This window comes from Humulus lupulus, chromosome 5, assembly GCF_963169125.1.
Source record: "Humulus lupulus chromosome 5, drHumLupu1.1, whole genome shotgun sequence".
Lineage (NCBI taxonomy): Eukaryota > Viridiplantae > Streptophyta > Magnoliopsida > Rosales > Cannabaceae > Humulus > Humulus lupulus.
Window position 1 is genome coordinate 25,808,481 of NC_084797.1, and position 10,144 is coordinate 25,818,624.

Below are 10,144 nucleotides of genomic sequence, written 5' to 3' on the forward strand. Positions count from 1 at the left end.
ACAAAAATTAATTAATTAATTAATTAAAATGGAATATTTTAAAGATATTTTATGATAATTTAAATACTTAAATCATATTTATTTAAAAATAATAAAGGCATACATATCATTTTTTTTATCTTATAAATTTGTGTGATAGTTTGTTTTTTATCAAGAGATTGAATATATTTTCTTCATCAAATTCACCGAAAGACATTGTGAGATACATTAGAAACTAAAAATAGTTTATACATGTATACTACTGTCTACACTATGACTTTGACTTTTTCTATTCTTATTTTATTTTTATTATTAATTGTTTTTTAAATATTTTATTTATTTTATATATATGTCATGTAGCCATGTAAATATATATTTATGTTAACATTGTTGTTATCCAGATTTCCGGATAGCGTTTAGATTGATGGCCTCAGGGAAGCAGAATTATCGATGTCTTTCACGATAGGTGACCAGAGCTCGCGGATATACAGAAAGGCTTCACCTCTCCCGCTTGGTGTCCGGATTACTCTTCCAAGCAAACACAATACGGAAACTCGTCAACTCTCCCGGACTCCCGAAGGGGTATCCTTCGAGGAAGCTCCTTCCAGGAGAAGCTCTTCGAGTGGTCTCCGCGGAAGCAGTTCCGTGCCTCGCACGGAACAAAGCCAAACGGTCGAGTCCTGGAGGAGGCATATTTGGAATGATATCCGCCTGACACAGGATCCCGCCTGACACGCCCGTCAGGTCAAAGCCGCACACATCCCAGCACGCCTAAGGGTACCTTTTCGCCTACTGTTCCGCTGACAACTTGGAAAAGACGGCTGACTTTGTGTGTTCCCCATACTTTCACGTAAATATACCCACATAGAGTCTTGTAGCCATGCTACTACAGTAATTGTATCCCTATTTATGGCTGGTGTAACTAAGACTCATGTACGTAGAGAAAAACCCTAATCCAAAACCCTAGCTATAAAGACCCCTTCATTTTACAAGAAGAGGGACGAACAAATCAGATAGCAAAAACTCTACTAAAATCTCTCTAGCTTCATCTTCTTCAAGAGAACCCGAGAGAAACATTGTGAGTGTGTGAAGTTCTTATGCACCAGCCATCTTACTGTAATCTTTTCCAAGTATAATAACATCGACTCGTGGACTAGGGCTTGTTAACGCCTGAACCACGTAAAAACACTGTTTGTTTAGTTACATTTCAGTATTTCTACAGTTCTTATCTTTTTATTATTCTGTTAGTTATTCGTTTCCGAAAAACTCGGTAAACATTTTGGTGCTTTCATTGAGAGCTGTAGGAAGTTGTTAGTCAGCTCTTTTTCTGTGTACGTTTTTTGTATTCACTTCGTGCTAAAGAGATGGTGACTACGAGAAAATCCGCTGTTGACAAAAATGCTACGGTCAACCCCGATACCGTGATGGAAGATGTGGTGCAAAGCGAACCCTTAGACTACCAAGGTGAAGACCCGACATCCCGCTAGGATCAGGTCAGTACCGAAGATACAACATACTTAGAAGACGAAGAAGAGTATGTCCAAGACGGTTATTACAAGGACGGCTGCTACTATGAGAAGGACCCAGAACTGGTCCAAGTAGCCGAAGAACTGGTGGCCACTAAGGCCAAGCTTGCTGAGCAGGAGCGCGTCTCCGAAAGAATGCAACGCATGATGGAACGCCTCCAAAGTAAGTTCGGAGATCTAGGCGACTCGGACGAGGATGCCTCTGTTCTAGGTGGTGCTGATGCCCCCATGCCGGATCCAGCCGCTGATGGACCATCCAAAGCCGCCCCTAACAAGGGCAAAGAAAAAGTTGGAGAGCCTGTGCGCGCTGACGCCCCTGCACCTCCTAAAGGCGTGAATCACCAGGCCGACTGCCCCCCCCGCGCGCAGAAGGTCTCTGGCGCTCCTAAGCCCAGACGTCCTTCAGCCCCAAGGGGGCACTCTGTGCCTAAAGGGCCTGGTGCTAAGGCACCCAGGCCTAGGGGAAGGAACAACCGCCCCAGTGATTCCGTCAATCAGGACGGTCGGGCTGCGAACTCGCACTCCGAAGATAGCTGGTCCACGGTGGACCTAAGAAGAAGGTTGGAGGCCAAGTATGAAAAGGCCAAAGGGGAAAAGGCCCGGCCTCGCGGAGATGACCTCCGAAATCATATTAATGACAAGCTCCGGGGACGTGACCTCCCGGAAAGTGATACGAAGAGGCTCGAGGAACAGATTGCTGCCTTGACCAAGCTGGTCCGGAAGCAAAGTGGGGCCCTGTCAGATTCTGAGGAGGAAGACCCGGAACCATGTATTAGGAGGATCGCGGAAACGTCCCTCCCGGATAACTTCAAAATGCCTCACATAGAATTATATGATGGGAGGACAGACCCGCGTACCCACCTAGCTAAATACAATAAAATGATGCAAGTGGCGCGTGTCAGTGAGGACGCCAAATGCATGTGCTTCTCACTCACCCTTACCAAGTCCGCGGAGGACTGGTGGAAAAGATTAGCTCCCGGATCAATCCACAGTTGGAAGGAGCTACAGTCCGTGTTTAGGAGGCAGTTTATTGCTGCCCGCGACCACGACATGGAAGTTGGTTCCTTAACCAACATCAAGCAGCAACCCACTGAGAACCTCAAAGCTTTCATTCAGAGAATGATGGAAGCTGCTGCAAAAACCAAGGTCAGCGATGACATGAAGCTGATCGCCCTTCAATCGGGCCTTACTGTCGGCTCCCTGCTATGGGGGGAAATGCAAAGGAGACGGGCAGAAACACTGTCCGAATTCATGTCAAAAGCTCAGGGAATCATCAACCTTGAGGATGCCTACCAGCAGGCCTTTGGAGTTCCCCCGGCTCCAACCCCTTCCGTGACTGCGCCGAGCTTTGCTTCGCAAGCTCCCGCACCAGCCCTCACGTTTCCAGGAGCCCGATTCACTCCAAGTGTGTATGGGCCTTCCGCGTCTGCTCAGACGCCGAGTCAAACCCATTTCTCTGGGTACGGAGCAGTACAAACCGGATGTAGTATCGCTCCTGGCATGCCGCAGCCGCAAGCGGAAGCCCCAGAACGAAATTTGAGCCAATCGCGGAGCAAACGAAGCGGAAGAAACTCCAACCGGGGAGACCATTCAAAGAAACCCCGAAAGGACTATGAGCCCAAGTTCACGGAATATACCAGTTTGATAGACTCGCGAGAGAATGTCTATCGGGCGACCTGTAATATGGTCAACTACAGGAAGCCCCCGAAAGTGTCTCACGGAGGAAGGCATCCGCGAGACTCCAATAAGAGGTGTGAGTTTCACGGAGACGTGGGGCACACCACGAATGAGTGCCTTCAGCTGAAGGATGAGATCGAGTCCCTGGCAAGAGCGGGACACCTCGGTCAGTGGGTGAGGATACCCATTATCTATCCCGGACAGGGGGTAGTTCACGGAGCTGCATATTCCCCGGGACAGAGGGGGGCCGCTAGCGCTCCTGGAGCCGGTCACCCCCAAGCTCCCGGGTCTCAGTTCCCAGCACTTCCTGCTCCACCCGCTCCGGCGCCCATTGCCATGTTGGCTCCAGGACCAGGCAACCCATATCCGCCCGGCCTTGCTCCGCCACCCGTTGACGGACACGTCGCCACCATTTCCGGAGGACCACACCTTGCCGGAAGTACCCGCAACTCCCAGAAGAGGTACTTGAAGGAGTTAGAGCACGCCGAGGAGATGTGCGCTTTGGTCCAATCACCTGCTCAACGTCCCCGAATGATGGATCTTCCCATCACCTTCACGGAGGACGATGCTCGACATGTGCACTTCCCCCACAACGATCCCCTCGTAGTGGAAGCCCAGATTGCCAATAAGAAGGTCTCACGGATCTTGATCGATAACGGAAGCTCCGTGAACATCCTCTTCAAAGCGGCCTTCCACGCGATCGGATTGACCGAGACGGACCTGGCCCCATGCCCCATCCAGCTTCAAGGTTTCAATGGGGACGCACTCATGCCATTAGGCAAAATTCAACTTCCAGTCACCCTCAGAGGAGAAAGCGACGCTTGTGCCTTCAAGCATAGCACATTCGTGGTGGTCGACTGCCCCACGGCGTATAATGCCATCTTAGGCCGACCAGTCCTGATCGATTGTGGGGCCATAACCTCGATACGCCACTTATGTTTGAAGTTTCCATGCGACGATGGGCGTATTGGCACCCTCCGAGGAGACCAAAGAAGTGCACGGAGCTGTTATAACGTCTCCGTCCGAGCCGTCTACACGGTCCGAGAGACGTTTGCTGCCATTCCTTTGGCGGAAGTATTGCCAGAAACTAGGGATGCTCAGGAGGCATACTTTGACGAACTCGACCCAAGAGTGGGAATCGAGAAAGCAATAGAGCCGATGGAGGAAGTCGAAGAGGTGATCCTCAATCCGGGAGAACCCACCAAGGTCATTCAGGTGGGGAAAAACCTGCCGTCGGCCGTTCGAGATAAGATCGTGGCCACTGTGAAGGATAATCAGGATATCCTGGCATGGTGCCACGCTGATATGACGGGGATTAATCCCAATGTTGCGTGCCACGCACTCAACATAGACCCAGCTGCAACTCCAATTCGCCAAAAGAGGAGGCCGCTGGACCCAGTGAGAGCCGAAGCCGTCAAAGCTGAAGTGGACAAATTGATGTCCATAGGCTTTCTCCAGGAGTCGCACTATCCCGTGTGGTTGGCCAACCCAGTTCTGGTCCCGAAACCCAATGGGTCCTGGAGAATGTGCATTGACTTCACGGACCTAAACAGGGCCTGCCCGAAAGATTGTTTCCCTCTCCCGCGAATCGATCAGATGGTGGACGCTACTTCCGGGTACGAACTCTTATCCTTCATGGATGCGTACTCCGGATACAACCAGATCAAGATGCATGTCGCGGACCAGGAACACACCAGCTTCCTCACGGATAAGGGTGTCTACTGTTACGTGGTCATGCCTTTCGGTTTGAAGAATGCTGGGGCGACTTACCAGCGTCTGGTAAACAGAATGTTCAAAGACCAACTGGGGAGGAACATGGAGGTGTACGTGGACGACATGTTGGTAAAGTCCAAGACCTCCGGGGACCACAGTAACGACCTTGAGGAAGCTTTCGCCGTGATCCGAAAGTACGGGATGAAACTAAATCCAAAGAAATGTACTTTCGGGGTCTCGTCTGGGAAGTTCCTCGGTTTTATTGTCAGCTCCCGCGGCGTGGAAGCCAACCCTGAAAAAATAAAGGCGTTCATAGATATGCCTTCCCCCCGGAAGCATAAGGATGTCCAGAGCGTTACCGGAAGGATAGCTGCTCTCAGTCGCTTCGTATCCAAGGCCACCGACAAGTGTATCCCCTTCTTCAATGTTCTGCGAGGGAACAAGAAGTTCGAGTGGACCCCCGAATGCGAAGCGGCCTTCCAACACCTCAAAGAACATTTAACCCGAGCCCCCATTCTGTCCAAGCCGGTCGAAGGAGAGGCGTTGTTCTTATACCTAGCTGTGACTGAGCACGCAGTAAGTGCCGCTCTCGTCCGGGAAGATGGCCGTATCCAGCTCCCTGTGTATTACGTAAGCAATAGGTTATTGGACGCCGAGTCCAGATATTCGATGATCGAGAAACTCTCCCTCTGCTTGCTGATCGCTTCACGGAAGCTGAGGCCATATTTCCAGGCGCACACCATCAAAGTACTCACCAACCACCCTCTCCGACAAGTCCTGCAGAAGCCCGAGTCTTCTGGCAGATTGCTTAAGTGGGCCATGGAACTAAGCCAGTTCGACGTCCACTACCAACCGCGTGTTTCCATAAAAGGTCAAGCTCTCGCGGACTTTATTGTGGAGTGCTCGGGAATGAATGACCTCCCAGAAGATCCTGTCCCGGAACTTCCCACCTGGAAGGTCTACGTAGACGGAGCCTCAAATGAAAAAGGAGCTGGAGCGGGGGTTATCCTAATATCTCCCCAAGGGCATCAGCTCCAGAGCGCCATCCGTTTCGCATTCCCAGCATCCAACAACGAGGCAGAACACGAAGCCATGTTAGCTGGGTTACGACTGGCCAGAGAAGTCGGAGCCCAAAAAATCGAAGTGTACAGCGACTCCCTACTTGTGGTAAACCAAATATCCGGGGAATACCAGACGAAAGGCGAAAGGATGGCTGCCTACGTGTCTCTCTCCCGCGACCTACTGCAGCATTTCAAAAGCTACCAAATCCGCCAGGTCCCCCGGGACCAGAACTCACTCGCGGACACGCTGGCCAAGCTTGCAACGGACCCGGAGATTGAACAGTATGGCTTAGTCCCCATCGGGCACTTAGAAGCCCCCAGTACTGAGACACGAAGGATAAACGCCATCATCGACCATTCCCACTCCTGGATAGGACCCATCCTCAGATTTCTCACCACCGGAGAGCTCCCCACTGATAAAGCTGACGCAAGGAAGCTCCAATATCAAGCTCCCCGATACGTGGTTATGGATGGAAAGCTTTACCGCAGGGGGTTGTCCATACCCTTCCTTAGGTGTGTTGCCGGAACCGAAGTCAGCACCATCATCCATGAGATTCACGGAGGCTTCTGTGGCGATCATACCTCCGGGCTGAGCCTCTCCAAAAAGATCCTTCGACAAGGATACTTCTGGCCCACCATGAAGAAGGATTGTGTGGATTATGTCAGGAAATGTGAGCAGTGCCAGAGGTACGCCAAGGTTCCGCGAGCGCCGCCTACAGAAATTACCCTAATGACCAGCCCCTGGCCGTTCGCCGTTTGGGGCATTGACCTAGTAGGTTCCCTCCCAACTGGAAAAGGTGGAGTGAAGTACGCCATAGTCGCGGTAGACTACTTCACCAAATGGGCTGAAGCTGAACCTATGAACACGGTCACATCAAAAAAAGCACTGGATTTTGTCATCAGGAATATAGTGTGTCGTTTTGGGCTTCCACGGAAAATTGTGTCCGACAACGGAAGGCAGTTTGACAGTGAACACTTCACGAACTTCTGTGCTTCGCATGGAATTATCAAAAGCTTTTCCGCAGTCGCCAGACCCCAGGCTAATGGGCAAGTGGAAGCTGTAAACAAAATATTAAAGACCACGTTGAAGAAAAAACTCCAAGCCTGCAAGGCTCACTGGCCGGAAGAACTTCCGCGAGTACTTTGGGCCTATCGCACAACAGAGAGAACTTCGACGGGGCACACGCCTTATTCCATGACCTTCGGTTGCGAGGCCGTCATCCCAGTAGAAGCTATGATCCCCTCTCACAGGCAAGACACCTACGATCCTACCCGGAACCATGCCCTCCTCCAGGAGTCCTTGGACATGATCGAGGAGCTCCGGGAGCAGTCGCAGGTCCAACTAACAATGTACCAAGGCAAGATAGCCCGACACTTTAACATGAGAGTCCAGAGCCGTACATTCGAAGTTGGAGATCTTGTCCTACGGAGAGTATTTCCTGCTACGCAGGACCCGGGAGTAGGAGTCCTCGGACCCAACTGGGAAGGCCCCTACGAAGTCCAAGAAAAAGTGGGCCATGGGACGTATCACTTAAAGAGACTCGACGGATCTAAAGTCCCGCGCGCCTGGAACGCGGAGCACCTCCGCCGTTACTACCAGTAGGCCCCGGACCATCCAGTCGGAAGTCCTTGGTGAAAATAACAAAAGTGAAAAATGTGGAAATAATCCTCCCTGTTGTAAAACTCACGCCTAGCAGGCTAATTCAATGAAACACGGAGAGATTCACTCCGCTTTTACTGCACTTTTTATCCCTGTGTTCAAAGCTGCGTTTTAACAAGTGACCACGCGGTCCGGAGACGTCCGGACCCCACGCTCACTTGGGGGGTATACATGGCTAAGGCATAACCATACGCCCCTTGAACAAAACGTACACAGAACACCACTTATGTGCTAGCATTGTGTTTGAAATTTTTAAATTGTTTGAAATGTTTAAATTGTTGAGCTTAGGTTTATTTGTTGCCATGAACATGCTTGCATTACGTGTCATATGTGCTTATGTGAAAATTGCCATGGAAATGCCTGCCATTATGTATCATAAGTATTATCTCCTGTGTAGCCCAGCGATGGACGGGACTGGGGGTTGAGGCACGTTCATAGAGCTACGCCAAAACACCCCCAACTCCCTGACAAGTCCTTTGCAGAATTCTCCGCGAGCGCTGTAGAGCTTTGCTTCGCAAAGCTCCAGCTCCGGATCCCGCAAGGCGAAAGATGGCAAGATCCGCGAGCGCTGTAGAGCTTTGCTTCGCAAGCTCCAGCTCTGGGTCCCGCAAGGAAAAAGATGGCAAGATCCGCGAGCGCTGTAGAACTTTGCTTCGCAAGCTCCAGCTCCGGATCCCGCACGGCGAAAGATGGCAAGATCCGCGAGCGCTGTAGAGCTTTGCTTCGCAAGCTCCAGCTCCGGGTCCAGCGAGGCGAAAGATGGCAAGATCCGCGACCGTTGTAAGCCTTGCTTCGCAGGCTCCAACTCCGGATCTCACAAAATAATGCATGGCAAGCTCCATGGCCATTGCAAGTTTCAGCTCCAGAAGCAGACATGCTTGATCCCCCCACTCACAGCCGGCTTTGCTTCGCAAAGCCCCTGCTCCAGGATCACACCTGGTGGGCGTGGCGATTTCCCCAACAGCAATAAGCCTTGCCTCGCAGGGCTCCATGCCAGGTCCCTGAAGTCAGCCACAATGAGGTTCGCAACAACAGTTAGTTTTGCTTCGCAAAGATCTAACCTTAAGTCTAGCGACGCTCACCAAAAGAACTCCCGTTCCAAACAATGGAACGACTCACCTTAGCAATCCCAGCGAACAGTATAACTACAAGTCCCGGGATTGGCTATTTGCCTCAGGAAAGATAAAGTACGGTGAAAGGAGCCTGGCCGTTGGAACCAGAAAACCTTCGTAACCTAGAAACTACGTGGGGAAAGACATCATCCGTTAAAGCTTCAACTGGGAAGTGCATAAGTTTTGGCCGTTGGAACCAAAACCCCATACGCCCCTACAACAGTTTCTACCGTATAAATGTCTACCCTAAGCGCAAAGATAAATAAAGAACTCGGCAGAAAAAGAAAGGAGAATGCTATGATTATGGCAAAATTGTCCGCAATGAAAAACTCAAAATGAAAAACAATTAAAGATAAAACCCCTTCAAGCATTGGGGGTAACTACAGCGTCCACGACCGCAGCTTCGGGGGCATCTGTTTCAGCTGAGGCTGACGGAGTCGGCTCATTGAAAGGAGGAATTTGGTCATGAGAAGGTTCAGAGGTCCCCGCCTCTCCGGGATCTCCCGCCTCAGGAGCTTCAGCACGATCGTCAATGTTATAAGTTTGGACGTACGCCTCTGGGCCCTGATCCCACACGAGTAGCTTCTCCCTCATGGCTTCGGCATCATCTCCCAGATAGCCTAACACCTCCGGGTTCACTTTCCAGAGTTGATGCATGAGGACCACATGCGATATATTAATAGTCCTGTTCAGTATCACCTCAGCATCCTCCTTCTCCTTCAACCGCTCCGCCTCGGAGGTTGCCAGCTGTGCTTCCGCGGCAGTTAGTTGGGCCCTCAATTTTTCCATTTCGGCCTTGGAGGCATCCCGCTCCCCCTTAAGAGAATCAATCGCCTTGCGCTGCTCCCTATTTTGGTTCAGCACGGATTGCTTCTCGGTCACATGCCCCCTGGCAGTGAATTGCAAAGCCCCGATCTCTTTATCCTTCTCGGCGAGCCCCAACTGAAGCATAGACACGAGATCCCTGCTCCTCTTATGGAGTTGCTCCTCGTCGTGCAGCTTACTCTGAAGAGTGGAATATTCCTCTTGCCGCTTAAGGAGGAGATCGTTCTATGATTGCAAGCGGGCTTCCAGGGTATCTTTCTCCACCTTGGCTTGGGACAGCTCTTCCCGGAGCTTGGAGTTTTCGGTCTTAATCCCATCCGACCGCTGTCTAAACTCATTCTCTGCCTTGGCCCGGTACTCTTGATATTTGGCAAGATATTTCTTCTCCGCCTCTTCTTCAGCCGTGCGCCGGGCCTGATCAATCTTCTCCGAAGCCCCCAAGGCCTGTTGGGTCAGTTTCTGTTTCTCCGCTTCCAAGGCCTGGCGAGCCAGTTGGCTCTCCTCCAGCTGAACCAGAGCTGCACCAACCTCCCGGAACGAGCGTTCCGCGATCATAGAGGCCTGCAAGGAAAGACAACAGAATGAGCTAAA